Source organism: Diorhabda carinulata, chromosome X, assembly GCF_026250575.1.
Source record: "Diorhabda carinulata isolate Delta chromosome X, icDioCari1.1, whole genome shotgun sequence".
Classification (NCBI taxonomy): Eukaryota; Metazoa; Arthropoda; class Insecta; order Coleoptera; family Chrysomelidae; genus Diorhabda; species Diorhabda carinulata.
Window position 1 is genome coordinate 12,142,144 of NC_079472.1, and position 20,279 is coordinate 12,162,422.

The 20,279-nt window shown below is 31.4% G+C and overlaps 1 protein-coding gene across 4 annotated transcripts in view; it reads left to right on the forward strand.

Moving 5' to 3' along the window:
* LOC130901697 (optomotor-blind protein-like) overlaps positions 1–20,279 on the forward strand; it is a 119,150-nt gene that overhangs the window by 55,801 nt on the left and 43,070 nt on the right. The gene's annotated exons all lie outside the window — the stretch shown is intronic.

Here is a 20,279-nt window from a genome sequence, read left to right on the forward strand (position 1 = left end):
TAACCTAGAGACTTTCCGGGATCCTTAGGAAAGGTCATCTTCGTCAAGTAATTTGTCCATTGTATTCCACTGTAACCCAAATTTTTGTTTGCTCCCAGTGGGTTCAAAGATAAGGTGCAGTCCCAAACTAATGATGTATACGAAAAGAAAATTGAATAAATATCCAAAATTTCAGTATTCAATTGTTTATTTTTCTTCATACAGTTTTTCTTTTCTATCTAACGTTTCATATACTCGTAATACTTCGTCTACATCTTAAAATTACTAATTTTTTCTTTATTCGTTTTATTTTCTCATTTTTTAGAATATTTAGTCAATATTTCATAGTTTATATTTATATCTATCAATTTTTGTTAGTTTTTCTGTGCTTTAACATTATTTTAATCGTTTAAGTCGAAAGACATTCTTTGTTTAATGATTTTTTGACAATTTTTCAAAAAAAGAGCTATTGCCACATTTTTTCTTTTTGCTTTATGTATAATATATTGAAACCCCCTGAATAAATTGATAATATTGTTATTTTTCGAATTAAATGAAATATTAAATACGTAATTTACAATGGCAAATAAAACTATTTATTTTATGTCAAAGAAATAATGACCTATAATGATTGTAATGATAATCGTTTTTTGGTGTTTCTCGGTTTACACAATAATGTTTATATATAAAAAAAACCCTTCCTAATGAGGGTATTGTCAATAGAAACTATAGAAATTTTATTGATTTAACGAGTTTGATGGGTTATTATATTTATTACTATTTTCATTTGAGCACTCATTAGGCTTTGATCTACCTACTCTTTTACCTGTATTCGTGTACGAGTTTATTCATTATCGATGTTGAAATTATCGTTAGAATTTGTATAATAGATATATTTGATTATACAGGGTAACTAAAATATCATTTTATGGAACGAAACATCGTAGCAATTTATTTCATTCAATTATAACTCGTAAAACATAAAATAATTTACATATTACATTAATTTTGGAAAGCAAAGCATCTAAATTATTTCATCACTAAAATTTATATCCATCGAATTCGGGGATGGTTCCAAAAGTACCTACCTGGTCTGACTTTGTTCAATATTTGTTTGGCAGTAATCAATAATGAACGTTTCAAGTGAATTTGTAAACTTGGTCATCATTATGATCAGAAACTGATCTAGAATTTGCTCTTTTGATATTAACAGTAAAAGACTCCAGAAATGTCCAAGAAAATCCACTGGATGATCGTCGACTGGAAGTGCGCGACCTAGCAGGCATTGTAGGCATTTCAAAAAGTGTGGTACATCGCATATTAACTGAAAATTTAGACATGGGAAAGCTGTGCGCTTCTTGAAGATGTTTCCATCGAGTTTTAGACATTTTTGCAGCGTTTAATAACCAAGGATGGAACATGGAAAAGAACGATCAAAACATTGAACTGGAAAGAGAGATCGGTTCCAAAGAAGGCAAAGACCGTTCCACCTGCAGGTGAGGACAGGTTTTTTGGAATGCACGTGGGATAATTCTCATTGAATAGAAAGTGTTGTTTCATCAAGACAATCAAAGTTTGAGCTACCTTATGAACCTTATTCGCCAGATTTAGCCCTCTCGGCTCAGAGTCAAAGATTGTCCAACAATGAAGAGGTGATCGACAGTTAATGACCATTTTGATGAGCTTGACGATTCTAATTATAGGAAATCGCACTCATTGAACATCGCTGGAAAAAGTATATGGAACTGGAAGGAGATTACGTTGAAAACGATTTTTTTTCGGAATTTTTGTGTTTTCTTTGTCTTCTGGGATAAAGAGCTCAGATCTAAATTATTAACCTCATTTTTTACCACATAATTTCGTTGTATACCAAAATAATTCATAATGTGAATAAAGAAACGGTGAATATACACCCCATCTAGCGGTTTTGGCCTGTCCAAACCTTTTTTTATTGTTCTGTGCAGCTTATACAAGACCAATAAAAGCACGAAAGCATTTTTACGACATCCTGTAGATTTTGTATTAAGCATAGTTACTATTGACTAAAAATTGTTAATAGAAAAGTGAGATTTCCATCAGCTGTTTTATCAGTATCAGTATCAGTTTTATCAACGTCATCTTCATCAACTTTTCAGTATATAAATTTAACTATAAAAAGTGAAGATATGGTGGAAAATACATCGTTAAAGGTCCTTTCTTATTGTAATAAAAAGTTTTTTATGACAATGTATCCAACGGAATAATAATGATTTACTCGCATTACTCACCGATCAATTCACCAGCTATTTAAGATCTTGCCTAAAAAACATTAAAATACACGGCCTGTTTTGGAAAAAGGGTTGCCATAGAATATTCGAGTGTCTTAAAAGAGTTCAAACCGGCGTAAATGTTTAGTTCACCCACACAGGGTCGAAATTGGGACGTACTACCACATTTTTAATTTATAAAAAAGTTATTTTCAAAAGACGAAAAATAAAATAATAAACTTAAAACGAGAATATGTTGATTTTCACATTTTCAAGTTACTAAGACAAAAAAAAGTCTAGTACGGATATAAGACTGTTTCTAACTGATTTTAGAAGCTTCTTATACGAAGATGGTACAAAGAAAGCACGAAAATTTTGGAAAAAATATATTTTTTTTTTCAACTTTTTATAATAAGAATAGTCAAGCTGCTCAAATTGGCCATTAAATGTCTCTCTTCATTGTTCGACAATCTTCGACGACCGTGTCATTTTTTCTTGGAACAGAAAATAATCCGAGGGATCAAATAATAAGGAATAAGGAAACAAAACTTGCTTCTTACCCAAAAGCGACCGTTTTTGCTTGATTTAGTCGCTTAAAGTTTGCAATAAGTTAGCAAAATACTTGCCGTTGATATTTCTTCCTTTTCCAAGGTAGTCAATGGAAATTATACCACGCGCATTCCAAAAAACCGGCGCCATGACCTTACCTGCAGGTGGAACGGTCTTTGCCTTCTTTGGAATCGTTTCCCCCTTTCCAGTTCATTGTTTTGATTGTTCTTTTTAATCGAGTGTGAAGTGATGGACTCATTTTCCATCCTTGGTTATTAAACGGTGCAAAAATATCAAACACTCGATCTTTAAGACGCTGTTTTTGTTCTATTGTGAGCAAAGGCGCCACCCATCTTACGCACAGCTTTCCCATGTCCAAATTTTAGTCAATATGCTATGTATCGCACTATTTAATGTCTCAACTATATCTGCTAGGTCACACAATTCCAGTCGTAGATCATCCAGTGGATTTTCTTCAAGATTTCTGGAGTCGTCACATCATTTGGTCGACCAGCTTTTATATTGGTTGTGCTAAAGCCTTTCAAATAAAAGTAATGATGACCAAGCTCACAAATTCACTGAAAAAGTTCACTTTTGATGATTAACATGATAAACAACGTAGTGTCCTCAAATATTTACTATACCTCATATTTCGTCCTCCTAGGTCTTCGTGTTTTCAAAATGATGATTTGTAGTTCGCTACTATGAGGATTGCGTTGATTGTGGATCGTCCTGGTTTAATATAGTTTTTACAGTCCTCTGGGATCTTATTTCATCATCAAGATTGTCTCGATGAGTCGACGAATTTGTTTTAGTTATAGTTCTGCTTCCACAACCAGTTTTCGTTGGGCATTTTGCTTCTTCCTCTTCTTCTCTTGTCATTTTTGAATTTTTTTCTGTTACGTTTTGTTCAGTTATTATAAACGAAATATTTTTGTCAGTCTGGACCTGGAATATAAGGAGCGAAATTTGAACCATTGGCCGGTCTCTTTTGACTTTCCGGTCCATTGGACCAAAAATTAATCGCTAGACGACAAAAAAATTGTCTCAGCCAGCCGTGTGAAGAGGACGATGAACATATTGTCGCTCCAGTTGACATCAAAATGTCTATCGATAACATCCTTTACCCGATACACATGCAAATTTTCAAATATTTAGTAAAAATCAAACTAATTTTCAGTTGTTGGGAAAGCAATTTTTTTTGTAAAAAAAAGTTTCTCTTCGTGTTAATCAATTAATAGAAAACTTTAGTCGATAGTTGTTCAGTACTAATTCGATATAAACCAAAGTTGTGATTGTCTGAAGACGAATATAAATCTTAGGTTTCGAAATTTTTTTTTGAAAAACTATAATTTTTGATAATATCGTTATTTATATTATCAAAATGGTTGGGAAACCATGAATTTTATTAAGTTTCTTTGTTTTTGAAACTGTAGAACGTAATTCACTCCAGAAACTAGCATTTTCTTAAGCTTCTTTAGTAAGTCTTTCATTTTTATCATTTGCAGAACGGGATGAGAATTTGTACAAATGATAGGATGCTGAATGTTCGCCAAACTACAAGGCGTATTCAGAAAATGTTGTTATCGGCGTTATGAATACAATAAAAACAACTTAAGTCTATATTTTGAGATTTTTTCAGAGTAAATACAAAACGTATTCACTTTTGATATTATTTTTGTTGATAATTTGTTGCAATAGTTTTGACATGGAATTTGGGGGTTTAAAAATCTCAAAATGGCTTCAGCATCAATATCCAAGTCCTTATTTTATAGCAAAAGCATTAAAATGACTTATAAGTTGGAAATTAGAACACAAAATATGTAAAAAACATATTTCCAGATCAATTGTATCATTTTACGAGAAATAATGAATTTAACCCTTCATATTTCTAACAAATATGCAAGTGAAGATATCTAATTTAGACAGTCACTTAGACATATGTTTTCTCAATCGATTAATGTCAAAAATAAATCGATATCTCGAATGGTTTAGGAAATATTGAAGTGTTCATACAAACATGTTCAATTTTTTTGTGTTTTTTGACATAATAGTTGAAAATACACTTTTTTAGAAAACATATGTAACAAAAATCATGCATTTCGGTCAGAAAAATCCAAAAATCATTTTAATTGTCGCATCAATTGTATTGTTTTACGAGAAATCATGAATTTTCCTCAATTTTCCGTTTATAATAATTTTTTTTTGGAAGCAGCTGCTATCTTTTCTGAACTTCTCGTTTCAAAAAAACTCCATTCTACATAAATTTAGCAAAATCTGTAACAAAATTATTTGCTATTAGCAGAGGAAAGAGTTCCATTTGAAATCTGAAATTTTGTTTCATAACTTCAAACTTTATATTATAAAACTCGCTTAGTATGATCACGAAAAAGCGGTTATATATTTTTTATGATACTACCACTGTTCTCTTTTAGATTTTTTCGTATTGCGACGTTGCCATTCCACAACTGTAGATACTATAAATTTATATTTTGTTATTTTTTTTTTAAATTCACTTCAGATTTAACCCTGTATATTTATATCAAATATAAAATTGAAGTATCTAATATATAAACACATTCTCAATTGATTCATGTCAAAGATAAATCGATATCTCGAATGGTTTATGAAATATGGGAATTTTAATACAAACATGTCAAAATTTTGTTTTAATTCCTGGATTTTTTGACATAATAGTTGGAAATACACTTTTTTATAACTTCTAAGTTTATGTTATAAAACTTGCTTATGAGCAAAAACAAGCGGTTATATTTTTTTTTGATAGTATCAATTTTATTTTTTAGATTTTTTCGTATTGCAGCGTTGCCATTTCACAACTTTTGATACTATAAATTTATATAGTGTTATTTTTAAAAAAAAAATTACTTCAGATTTAACCCTGTATATTTCTAACAAATATGAAATTGAAGACATCTAATATATATAGTCATTTAGACACTTGTTTTCTCAATCGATTCATGTCAACAATAAATCGATATCTCGAATGGTTTACGAAATATGAAAATTTTTATACAAACATACCAAAATTTTGTTTTAATTCCTGGATTTTTTGACATAATAGTTGAAAATACACTTTTTCATAACTTCTAACTTTATGTTATAAAACTTGCTTAGTATCATCACGAAAAGCTGTTGCATTTTTTTAAGAAAGTACCAACGTTCTTATTTAGATTTTTTCGTATTGCAACGTTGCCGTTCGACAGCTGTAGATACTATGAATTTATATAGTGTTATTTAAAAAAAAAATTACTTCAGATTCCACCCTGTATATTTCTAACAAATATAAAACTGAAGGTATCTGATATATACAGTCACTTAGAGACATGTTTTCTGAATCGATTCATGTCAAAGATAAATCGATATCTCGAATGGTTTATGAAATATGGGAATTTTAATACAAACATGTCAAAATTTTGTTTTAATTCCTGGATTTTTAGACATAATAGTTGGAAATACAATTTTTCATAACTTATAACTTCATAAATTGAAGACATCTAATATGTACAGTCATTTAGACACTTGTTTTCTCAATCGATTCATGTCAACAATAAATCGATATCTCGAGTGGTTTACGAAATATGAAAATTTTGTTTTAATTCCTGGATTTTTTGACATAATAGTTGGAAATACACTTTTTCATAACTTCTAACTTTATGTTATAAAACTTGCTTAGTATCATCACGAAAAAGCTGTTGCATTTTTTTAAGTAAGTACCAACGTTCTTATTTAGATTTTTTTGTATTGCTACGTTGCCATTCCACAACTTTAAATACTACAAATTTATATGATATTATTTAAAAAAAAATTACTTCAGATTTAACCCTGTATATTTCTTCCAAATATAAAACTGAAGATATCTAATATATAGAGACATGTTTTCTCAATCGATTAATGTCAAAGATAAATCGATATCTCGAATGGTTTAGGAAATATATAAATATATATACAAACATGTCAAATTTTTTTTCGAGTTTCTGAATTTTTTGACATAATTCTACATAGTGCCAAACTGTTTGTCTCAAAGCCTCCAAATCAAGCACAAATCTAGTCCGGACGTCCTCAGGTCTCGCATAAGTATAATCACCCTATATATTTTAACGTAAAAGCGAAAAATCCAAATTAATGTTTGTTTATTTAACAGCTTTAGTAATTTTTTTACTTTTCATAATAAATTTAAGTCCTGAAGTCACAAAGAAATCTGATGTGTCAATTTTTTTTATTGACAAATTATTGTTTGGTTGCAAAATTTGCTCCAAGTTTCCGTGTGACAGTAAATTGTGTTGAGCAGTGTAGCTTTGCCTAGCAACTGATATCTTATCATTTACTAGGATACTACCACAACATTTGAAAGAGTTTCTTGACGTTCGATACTTCTTTCATAGACGAAAATCCGTATTTCTTTATAGATAAACTATCTCCCATACTATAGAAATATAAAAGAGAAGAAAGAAAGAAATCGAGGTGGTCAGGTTGTTGTTGTTGTTGTTGTATAATGATAGTGACTCGGGATAAACAGGGGTTCATATACATAATTACATGTTTGTTTAGTAGACAGCCCTGGGCGTTTTCCGTAGAACAATGATTGATGGCGCCACTTACTACCCGTGCCAACAACTGCGGACTTCTTCGAGTTCATATGCGCAGGAAACGAAGAAGAACACTGCCAATTTATCGATAATTTTTCAAAAATTAAAAAAAAATCAAAATAAGCAGTTGTAGACGCGAGCATCATTTTTAGGACGTTCGGGCAGAGGTAGCTTACGTAAAATGTCAGTTTCGGAAATTGAATTTCTTTTGGCAGCTGTCTAAACTATTTTTAATGAATCCTCATTAAATCCGGAATGGGTTGGTTATTTTATTCATAAGGGAATTAAAAAAATGTTACAACTAATTTCTTTTTCGAGATAGACATATTAAACAGACGAAAGTGACATGTTTATATTAAAAATTTCAATGAAAACCAGCGAGTTTTCAATATTTTTTAAACCATCAAATGAATAAACTGTCGATAAATCATCATAATGATACTTAGTTATCGTTTCCCTTGTTTTTAATAGTATTCGAATCGTATCCACAAACGTTTTGGCTATAAAAACAATCTTCACAATGCTAACGAGCTTTTGATTAGCATTAAACAATCAAAAATACAAATACTCTCCGAGTATTTGATTCTCGCACACTATTCAAGTTCCGTCTGCTGTTTTAAATCCTTCCGTATACTTTTTAATCGTATTTCTATTCATTTCTTGTATAGTCTTATGACGCCACTTGTCCCAGAGGTTAAGTCATTATTTAGAGACGGTTTTTTTTTGGTGATTTCGTCTCTGAACATTCTAAGTGACGTCTTCTCTACCACACTTTCCGGTACTATGCGGAGATTTAGAATCAGTTCTAGTGCAGCTGTTAAGCATGATTTCTGATGTCTAGCTTGATGGACTTGACGTTTTTTCTTGCTATTGAAAGAAATTAGATCCGGGATGACGTTTAGACCCACCGATCGACACCACCTTTTCGTATAGTTGGGTCCTCTTTGAACTATGTTACAGAGTATGCCGTAGTCCCAGTTGTCCCTCTTGTGGACATCCCCTATTTGCAGTAATTGAAATAATATCCTGCCCTACCATACATCTGAAGGTTGGTCTATCTTATCCTCTCTATTGACAGCCTCGTCTGGAGTATTCTCTAAGGCGCCTTGTGTATATCATAGATTTTAAAAGAAGATAACCAGTTCGTAAAGGATGAAACAATAAAAAGGAATAATGAAATAAAAGAAATATATGAAGATGCTAACATAATAGTCGTAGCTAGAGCTCAATGAGTCAGGGTAGGAATCCAAAAAGAATTGCTAAAGGTGAGATGAAGGATGGGCAAAATCCGATTTAAGAAGAGGAAGAGTAATTTAAAAAGGAGGAAGAGTAGAGGACAGTGAAGAACGTAGAGATACAGTAAAGAGAAAAGAATAAAACATTTTTTTTCACATTTTTCCTCAAATTCTGAATTCATGACATTAGAAAAATACGTTTGAAATGAATATAAGACATAAATAAGTTTATTGATTATGATTGCTGTTTATTTGTTTTATTGAAATTAAAATCTGTCTCAATGAAAGTTATTTTAGTTTAAATTGTATCATCTACATAATTTTTGAAGCTTGAACCGTTTCACCTAACAAGGGAAACAGTTTTCCACGTAAAAAGATTTGACAGAATCGTTAATAATCTTTATAGAATCTGATTCAACACGTATTAGTAATTTTTTTCACAGGTGTTTAGTTAGTTTAATAAATTATTCCTAGAAATACGATATTGAAGTTAAATACGCATTAACATTGTTTGAGTAAGAAGAAGATTAAGTATCGACTGAGCGACAAACGATAGCCGTCAGTTCCGATCAGAAGGCCGAAGTTGTCAAATATTGACAAAGTGTTAGCCGGAGATTGTGAACAAATATATAAACAGGCTGAGGATTCTCACAGAAGAAAGCCGTGCTACTCAGTTAATTGATACGATAGATTTCGTAAAAGAATTACCGACTTTTAATTCTACTTAATAAACAATTAATTATCCCCCCTTTCAACAACTTAATCAATTTTTAAATAGTGAAGTACTCAGAACGTGTTGTTGTCAATCCATTGGAGGTACCTCGGGTCAAAGAAACACGATTCTATGAACTCAATTATATTTTGAATGGGTTTAGCTTAACCAGAATTGAGAGGAAACTAAATCTGGCGAGCTTGGTGGATGTTGTAACACAAATTTCCCACATGCTTCTCTACATTGAAGATCCCATTCGAGTGCAATGGAATTTGATATTTAAAGTAAGGCAAATCGTATAAAATCTTATCTAAACTTTAGATATGTTTCTCGTTTTGTTTCTTTTTACCAGGTACAAAATTTGGTGACGACGTTTAACAAGCTCAAGCCGTAAATTATTTGAAAGTCAACTTTAAATGTTTTAAGGCTAAAGCGGTCTGTTTACAAAAAAGGTCTTTTGCCCCCCGAAGTGCAACAAACGAATACGAGGTTTAGTTTTATTGCTACTAATACTTTTTATTCAGTTTCTCTGAGAATCTTAAAACATATTATCATTTATATTAATATCTTTTGTTTGATAATAAATTTAAATGGAAATTTTAGTAAATAAAATGAAGGATTTAGAAGGGTAAGCAAAAGCTCCCTATCCAACAATATCTCACTGAAATTACATGTTTAATATACGGCTTCAATAAACTTTTGTCACAATTCCAAAGAAACAAAATGTAATGCCAACCAAAATGTAAGACATTTGATGAAGCAAATATACAAATGATAATCTTAAACAAACTGTATATGTTTGCATTCAATCCAAACTGACGAATGCATAGAGGCCAGGGTAAATCTTCACCAAAACCATTGATAATGATTCCGTTACAACGAACTACTCTATGTGGAAGACGAAACGATAAAAATCATACCTGAAGATAGCATAACATCTGGTGGTTTCTGGAAAATTAAACATGGTAAAGAAGAAGTATTGATCTTGAAGAAAAGCGTCGAAAGAATTATTGTTGAAGTAGCTATGATGTTAACCAATCTTCTAAATGTTAATCATACCTGAAGATAGCTTAACATCTGGTGGTTTCTGGACAATTAAACATGGTAAAGAAGAAGTATTGATCTTGAAGGAAAGCGTCGAAAGAATCATTGTTAGAGTAGCTAAGATGATAGCCAATCTTCTAAATGGAAATCATACCTGAAGATAGCATAACAACTGGTGGTTTCTGGACAATTCAACATGGTAAAGAAAAGTTTGGTCTTGAAGGAAAGCGTCGAAAGAATTATTGTTAGAGTAGCTAAGATGATAGCCAATCTTCTAAATGGAAATCATACTTGAAGATAGCATAACAACTGGTGGTTTCTGGACAATTCAACATGGTAAAGAAAAGTTTGGTCTTGAAGGAAATCGTCGAAAGAATTATTGTTAGAGTAGCTAAGATGATAGCCAATCTTCTAAATGGAAATCATACTTGAAGATAGCATAACAACTGGTGGTTTCTGGACAATTAAACATGGTAAAGAAGAAGTATTGATCTTGAAGGAAAGCGTCGAAAGAATCATTGTTAGAGTAGCTAAGATGATAGCCAATCTTCTAAATGGAAATCATACTTGAAGATAGCATAACAACTGGTGGTTTCTGGACAATTCAACATGGTAAAGAAAAGTTTGGTCTTGAAGGAAAGCGTCGAAAGAATCATTGTTAGAGTAGCTAAGATGATAGCCAATCTTCTAAATGGAAATCATACCTGAAGATAGCTTAACATCTGGTGGTTTCTGGACAAGTAAACATGGTAAAGAAAAACTAATGATCTTGAAGTTGTGTAGCAGTTTTAAATCGAGTTATAGATTGTACTTTTGACGTAAATTTTCTTCTATTAGCACTAAAAGTATCTACCAGTTGAAGATTAACAATTTACTTAACAAGACTGAATGATAAGTTTATAGCTCGTACAAATAGAATCACTGGTAGTATATTTGTTCTATGGTAGACTTTAAAACGAATTCTACAAAACTATCCAATTCATATTTAAAGATATATATATTCCGAAAGTTTGATGGGACAGGTCGTATATGTTGTGAAACCGTAGGTACCTGCCTCTACAAAACTATTAAAAAAAAAGAACAAAAGACAGGCGAGATATAAATTATGCCGAGGCGCCTATATCTCATTATGATTCAAAAACAGAGACCTAGTTAACTGGTGGAACCAGTTGCCAGTTGGTTTAGACGAATTAAAATAAGACAAATATAGTTTTTTTCCTTAATTCCATGTAAATATTCGATCTGATACATAAAAGAAATAATGTAGTACGACACCAGACGCATACGAAGCCGACTAAAAGAAAATACTTTTACCAATCATTTTCTCTGAATAGTTCGAATGAATTTCATTTCACTTTGATAGAAAGTTGATTTAACATACTACTATCGAGAGCTTGGAAACTAAATTTGATAACAATCCCAAATAATTAATTTTGAGAGAATTTTTGACCATCAGTTTCATCATATACTGTAATTGTTTGATCTGTATTGATGCTTAAATATCAATACTTAAATTGTTGTAGTTCAACATGGTGTATTTCATCTGATGGTAAGGAATGTATGATAAAGATTAGGACAAAAAGATTGGGATCAGCATTAGCGAACTAAATAACTCTTATCATTGCTACAGATAACAAACGCGATATTCTGGAGGAGGAATAACCTGTAGACTTTCCCTAAAACGCTTGATCAAGCTAAAAGTTTCATGTCAAGGTATCTGCTTAGTTTTCCACGGAATATCGGCTGTTATAAGTGGTCAAGAAGAAGAATTATGAAGATGGTAGATTGAATTTACTTGACCACCTAGATCTTCCTTCATCTCCTCTACTTCTAGTTCTTATTGGTCTGGTTCAGAACTTTTTTCTTCGCTCCAATTTCATCAAGAGTTTCTTGAACTATTTTCTAATTATTATGGCATTTCACGTCTTTTAGATTCTTCAGATATGTTTCCTTAACTTGCCAGAGAAAAGTTTTTGATTATATCTATATGTTGTTGGTATTGAAAAATAAATAAAGTAAAAAAAACTATATTTTTCAATTTTTTGTACTATATTATGTTTTTAACCATCCTTTTTATATTTTTCGTTTACCAGTGTGTTATTTTTATATTTCTTCTCTAAAATGTCTTCTTAAAAATATCTTCACGTATCCTCAACATCATTTATATCCACTCGTTTTCCTGGATAGCTCTGTCTTTCATGGTCTGCTCAATTTTTTCCTTCCAGATCCTTGAGGGTCTTCTATCAAAGCAATTGCTTACTCTGCATTCTCTGTGAAATCATGTAAACCTTCATCGAATGTCTTCATTTCGTATATGCTCTGCTCTGGATATCCCGCACCATCTTCTCAAGTAGTCCATTTGCTTTGTTTCCATTATTTTCTTTTCTTTTTTGTATTTAATGAAATTTTTTCTGATCAAAACATTCATTTTAATTCAGCTTTTTCCCTTGTTTCTTTTTTGTATAGGTATGAAAAGGTAAAATTATATAGGGCATTATGGAATTCAAAAATCGAAAGCAAGAAGCGGAAAAATCTTTCATAGTCAAAAAATATCTCAAGATATGTAATAATTCGTTGTGTAGTTTGGTTGTGCTTAATTGATATGAGCAGGAATTTTTTTCTAATTCTTCATGTGCCTTTAAGATTTGATTTGTTAATAAATGAAATATTCAATTCTTCATAAGCTCTCACAACATCTTATGCATGATGGGCAGTTGTCATATGTAGTGCAAACACAAAATATCCTTGAGGATGCTGTTTATTTATGAACTGCATTAATTTCGAAGCAACACATTCTGTTTCATAGATTTTCGCAGAATTACCAGAAGAATAAGTCTGTTTATCCGCCGTTTTATTGGTGTTAAAAGTAAAATATGACTCATCGTCGATAATAATTTCAAAATTTTTGGCGGGCGAGAGCTCTAAATTTCGATTTTTGTTGCTTATTTGCACAATATTCGCAAACTGACGCTGATCTACTTCAACCAAAGAGTCTCTCTTCTTTTTTCACCATTTTCCATACTTGTAACTCAACTTGTGACATTTGACAGCTGTCAAATCACGAGAAATAATTGACAGTTGTTTTGGTAAACGTCCACTTGCTAAGCTGTCCATATTTATTTTAAAACAATTTCATGGTATACGGTATATGGTCAAAAGTAAAATATGACTCTTCGTCGATAATAATTTTCAAATCTTTGGCGAGCGAGAGCTCTAAATTTCGATTTTTGTTGCTTATTTGCACAATATTCGCAAACTGACGCTGATCTAGTTCAATCAAAGCGTCTCTCTTCTTTTTTCACCATTTCCCATACTTAAAACACAACTTGTGACATTTGACAGCTGTCAAATTACGAGAAATAATTGACAATTGTTTCTATAAACGTCCACTTGTTAAGCTGTGCAAATTGTACGAATTTCTACCTTCCTTACCCTTATATTTATTTTGAAACACTTTTATGGAGAACCCTATATTAATAATATACAGTATGTTAATGGAAACAATATCTTGATCAGTTTCTTTCTGTTGTAATACCTTTCAGAATTAAAGTCGTCATCATCAAAAAAAAAATCTAGTAGCTTCTATGAGCGTGTCATCGGCGTCCTACGTTAAAAGAACTAAAAGCATTAATTTCCAATCCTTATCATTCACTTATCAAGTGTTAAAAGGACATTATTGTTCATTTATATGAAGCCACCCAAAATGCTGGCAGAACGGTAGCTAAAACTCGATATCCAAACGCCATTTAGATTACAAAACACAGTTTTCCACTTTCTTACCGCGGTTGCCCCCGTTTTTTTCTAATTCTCGTCATAGACGGGTAATTTCTATCTCTTTTTATATTTTGATAATGTTATTTTTTGTTTCGAATTTGAGGTGGTCCGCAAATTCGTCACCTCAAAATTATTTTTCTAAAATTAGTCCCGTTTCTTAATACTTAATACAGGGTGTACGACGCTCCAATTTTTTTACTGTTAAACCCGAAATACAATAAATATACGGGGTGTTTCTAAAAAAGTGATCGCGTCTGTTGAATTCTGCCTTACTAATCAAACTGTGTAATTTAAGGAATTCAAATCGAAGAGGCCGATGAATCGGAGCTTCTGCACCTCTACCAATCCATCGATTCGAAGATGGTTATTCAACCAATGACGCTAACTTCTATCAACGTGCGGTGGAGCTCCATCGTGCATAAAAAATAGAGATCTTCCCTCGTATCATTATTTAAACTTCCAGGTGATAACTTATTAATTTGTTACCTAAAGTTGCTGCCCAAATATAAACTTTAAACGAGTTTTAAACATACCTAGGGCTGTCATTTCTGGTAATTTTTGGCTAAAATCCATTCTAACCTATAAATCGTCTGGTAAGAGTTCTTGGACCTGTCTGTAATGATTATGATGTAGCTGCTGCTCTTCAAATATCTTCCAAGTACTTGAAGAAAACGTACTGCTATGAATAATTATGAAGACTCAGCTATTAAGGGCCTTAGGATGTGTTTTTATTCGGTGAGCCAGGTACTTTTAGAACCATACTCGTACTTTTAAGTTATCTGGTTTGATATACAGTATTTAGTTGAAAAACTCTAGATTGATGATTATTCTACTTGAATTATGCCCCTTCTACATTGATTTTTCCATTTTTATATTATTTTGCATTTACTTCGTAAAAATCATTCTAATACCTGATGATAAACATCTTGAAATTGTTTTAACATCGATTCACGGATTCTACTGCTAGTAAATTGATAGTCACCAATATCATATTTCAATCAATAATTGGGACAGGAGTTTTGCTTTTTTATTTATCAATTTCATCAAATTTTTTATCGATATCAATTGCTAGAGACATTTTGAGTCACGTTCCTATATTTCATTATCAAAAAATGTGAACAATTTTATAAAATTAATACAATATTTGATATAGTACGATAGTTGGTTATTGTTCAAAACCAGATTATATAATTTAATGCCTTTCGTTCCGGTGTAGACAGCTCGTTAATTTTAATGAAATTTCAATCGTTGAAAGCGCATTTTATACATTTAAATCAACAATTTCAACTGAAAAACGAGTCTATTCAATTTTCCACAACATATTATAGAGATTATTGAATGAGATAATAATTAAAAAAAAGTTACTTAACAGAATTTCTATTTAAACACAGTTTTTATCTACAAATTACAGTCTAATTTATATTTTCCACAATTTGCGAATCGTCAACGTCAATACTCATTAAAACTATCGAAAACAAGCATCTAATAAAGTACTGAGTGCAAATGGAAAAGTTTTAATATTAAAAATATAAAATTAAAAACAATAATCAAAATAATACGACAAAGAAACAAAACGAAAAAAGAAACTACATAATATGTACCCAAACATTTTGGAAAGAAATATATTTATTTTTATATCTTTAACTCCCGATCTATTTTTTCAAGTCTGAAAATCTGAGGGAACTGAATTTGGAGAGTAGGGTGCATGAGTTAGAAATTTAAACTTAAATTCAATAATTTCAGCCATTGCAATAATGGATGTTGATGAAACAACACTTTGTGGTCGACCAATTGAGGTGATTACTCCAGAAAACGTAAAAAAGTCCACAAATTGGTTATACCTAATCGTAATTAATCGCCATTAACATGTCAGAAGGCAGTGTGTTACAATTATGCATGAAAATTTGACCATGGGGAAGCTTTTTTAAAGTGGGCGCCGCGTTTACTCACAGTCGATCCAAAACCACAACGTTTTGATGATTCAGAACAGTGTTTGGCCATGTTTACACATAATAAATCACAGGTTTTGCGTCGATATGTGACAATGGATCAAACATGGATCCATCACTTTACTTTGGAATCAAAACGATCATTATATGAATGGATTACAGCCGGTTAACCACGTCCTAAGGTTATGGCTTCAGTATTTTGGGATGTGCGTGCAATATTGTTCATCAATTATGTCCAAAAGGAAGAAACAATCAATAGCGAATATTAAATGCAGTTGTTGGATAGTTTGAATGCAAAAATCAAGGAAAAACGACCTCAAATGTCCACTGTTTCACCAAAACAACGCACCGATTCACAAGTCGATGGTAACGATGATTTAACTGAACGAATTGCTTCATCATCCACCGTTTAGTCCAGATTTGACCATCAGTGATTACTGACTGAAGAAGCAATTGATAAAACTGAAGCCTATTTTGAGAAAAAGCTCATTGAGAAGTTAGAGAAGCGTTGGATTGATGTATTGTTCTTGAAGGAAATTATATTGATGAACAAAATCAATTTTTGGGAGAAAAATGTGTTTTTCTTAGTGAGTCACACTTAGAATTTAATTGAATACTATAAATGAAGCGAATAAAATAAAATGGGTCGTGAAAACGAAGCGCTGTTGGGGTGTTTTAGCTAGGCTTAAGGGTGGATACAGCTGAGGTTATTATTTCCTGTTAAACTTATTGTTTTTTGATACCTGGTATAAAAAAAATCTTTGATTTATCTGTTGTTACCTCGTATAAATTATAATTCCTGTTCAAGCTTGCTTACCAAGTAATTTGTGGCGTGAATTTTTTGACGAGTTTGGATTGAGCTGAAAAAAGACCTTTTAGTCGAACTATCCCTCCAATCTGTACCATCTACATCTCCCCCACTCCTACCCTAACCCATTAACTTAACGACAGGATTTTTTTTGAAAATTCTATCAAAATTTTTGTTGTTTCTTATTATTATATTTAAGCATTGATAATCTTTAGTTTAATTATCAGTTTAATTGGAGCAATAACAAGATTTTTGAAACGATTTTATGAAAAACTAATGTTTAATTAAAATAGCTATTCATTGTTTATAATTCCAACTAATTAATATTAATAATTATGATTTATTTCGAGATTTCTTCATAAACAACATGCAGAGATAACGTTCGATGCTTTCTTATCGAATTGTTTGTTATTTCTCACCAGTTCGTTTTATACCAATCAATTTATAATTAGATGGGGTAATTTTATTATCAACTTTGAACGTTTGAAGATTACCGATAAAACACTTGTTTATCTCATTAAGAAACATCGGGTAATAAACTTTGATTCTAAGTATGTTATTATGTACTAAAAAAAATTTCAAACAAGTCGATTTTTGATTTTTATTCTGAAATTGAAAAGCACTGTCTCGAAAATTTTAAATGAGAAAGGGGGTCGTATGGCACATTGTTTGAAAGGGATTTTAGTCCTCTGTCTACCAATATAAAGTTTTTCAAATTTGGTTCAATCATAACAATGTACTTTACAATTAAAGTTCAAAATTCACTTCTTGATATGACCCCAGGGATTATTTTGTTAATTTCTTTCATTATCCTAGCTTTTAAGCCAGGAATATTGCCTTGCCTATTGAAATATAGATTAGATTATAAATAACCACCTAAAAAGTAATCGAGAGGAGTCAAATCGGGAGATCTAGCCGGCCATTCGATCGTTCCACGTCTACCAATTCACCTATTGGGATAAACCAATCTATCTAATTAGGATGATTAACACCATTAACTGTGCACTCAAAAAAATAATTTACTGTTAATGATACCAACTCAACCGTTTACTTTTTTAGTATATTGAGTGTGAGTCCAGCACATCCAGTGAGGATTTTCCTTGCTCCAAAAATTAATTTTCTCAGTTATGATTGCACTAAATTTGAAAAAACTTCATATTGCTGAACAGAGGACTAAAATCCCTTTGGACACGATCCCTTTCCTCATTTAAAATTTTCGAGGGGTACTTATAATTCGTAGGGGGGGCTGGAGGGTATAACATCAAATTTAAGAATAAAAATCGACCAGTTTGAGGTTTTTTTTCACATAGGACAAGATAAATAGAACTAAATCGTTTTGATTTTAGGTATTTTCTGATTTAAAATTTGTTTTTGGCGTTTCGACTAGTTTCAGTTTTTATCAAAATATGATTTGACACTGACAATTTGCGTATTTGTATTAATCAATAGATGACCTACATCATTATTATCAGAATGAAAATGGAAACAAAATAGTTTTAATAAGAAAAATTGTTTTTTACTGAATTTTTACATCTCAAAAATATGTAGCAGCCATCAATCAAATTATTTGTACTTGTATTAAAATTCTAAAATAGAGTTACAAATTTTCTTAAATTGATAAGGTCTTTTTCATCATTAATAGTTTTATCTTGTTATGTTTGTAAACCTTTTCTAAGAATTGTTGATGAACTTTTAATCTATTTTCTAAATATTGCGATGTCTGTCCCATGTAGACAGCTTTAAAAGGTTGTTGAGAAAGTCCTTGTACATATGGTAAGGAAAAATGTTGATGAACTTTTATTCTATTTTCTAAATATTGCGATGTCTGTCCCATGTAGACAGCGTTAAAAAAAGGTTGTTGAGAAAGTCCTTGTACATATGGTAAGGAAAAATGTTGATGAACTTTTAATCTATTTTCTAAATATTGCGATGTCTGCCCCATGTAGACAGCTTTAAAAGGTTGTTGAGAAAGTCCTTGTACATATGGTAAGGAAAAATGTTGATGAACTTTTATTCTATTTTCTAAATATTGCGATGTCTGTCCCATGTAGACAGCGTTAAAAAAGGTTGTTGAGAAAGTCCTTGTACATATGGTAAGGAAAAATGTTTTATGCTTATGTTTCTCAATTGATTGTAGTATCTATTGCGATTTTTGCCTTTCAAATAGCTCCATATCAAAATTCAGGATTTGATAGTTGGATAAATCTATCCGGAAAAATCCTTAAGGAAAAGGGCCATTAGTTGATGCCCTCTACGTTTGTCTTGATGTTGAACGATTAGGTTTGAATCGGTGTCTGAACTAGACTACTAGATATCCTTCAAAAAACTATAATTTCGTTTTTTACGTTGTCATCATTTACTTTTTTAATTTTAGTGACAACAACTAGTTAGAAGTTGCGTTTAATATTATTATAAGGCAAGTTTTTAATTTGGGTATTCAATTTTTCTGAAGCACTTATTAGTATTCAAAATAGCCACGAGATAGCGTAAGTTTCCACTAGCTGATATGGATAACAGAAGCCACAAATTTCTTGAGACAGTCTTGCTGGATTATATTTTTTCAGTTCTACTATATTTTTGCTACTAATTTCAACTACTTGATTAGATATTCCAAATGATGCAGTTGGGAATCATAATTTTAACATTTAAGTCTATAAATTTTTTTGAAACGATACTCTACCAAAAATTAGCATTTGCATAGTTTTTGCTGTTTATTTTCAGAGGTTATTAATTATATGAGAAGTTTTCACGGAATTTACTTCCCTTGTTGCAGCTTTTGAGTTTCTAAATTATTAATTTCGTTCATAAAGCAGCACTTTTCTGAATTATTACCATAATATGGTGTTTAGATTTATAGCTTTCACAGGGAGTTGAATATTTTAATTGCGACACTTTTCGTAAGTTTTCCACGAGACTTTGAAATGAATGGACACAACAGACGACGTCGACTGATGAATTATAGTTAATTAGGTTTATACGAGGGTTTCTATTTAAGTTTTTAGAAACGGCAACATTGTAAATATATCAAATATGACATTACTTGACATTTTTAATTGTTAAAGTACTCAAAACACGTTGTCATACGAGGAGTATGCGAGTTGCTGATAGATATTTGAAATATTCATTTTGGTCTAATAATGGAATTAACATTTTCTTGCAAAATGCGCCTTAGACGTTCATAAATGTCAAAAATTAACCAACTTTTTACGCGCTGATCGTCGCTGAACGTCAAAAACATAACCTCTCTTATCTAGTATAGTTTGTAGTTACAGATACCTTGAAAAATATAAAATTTTATTCTACACAACGTGTACTACGTACTACGATTTGCTTTAACGCAATATATTTAAATATTCCATTGCCCTTATGACTATTA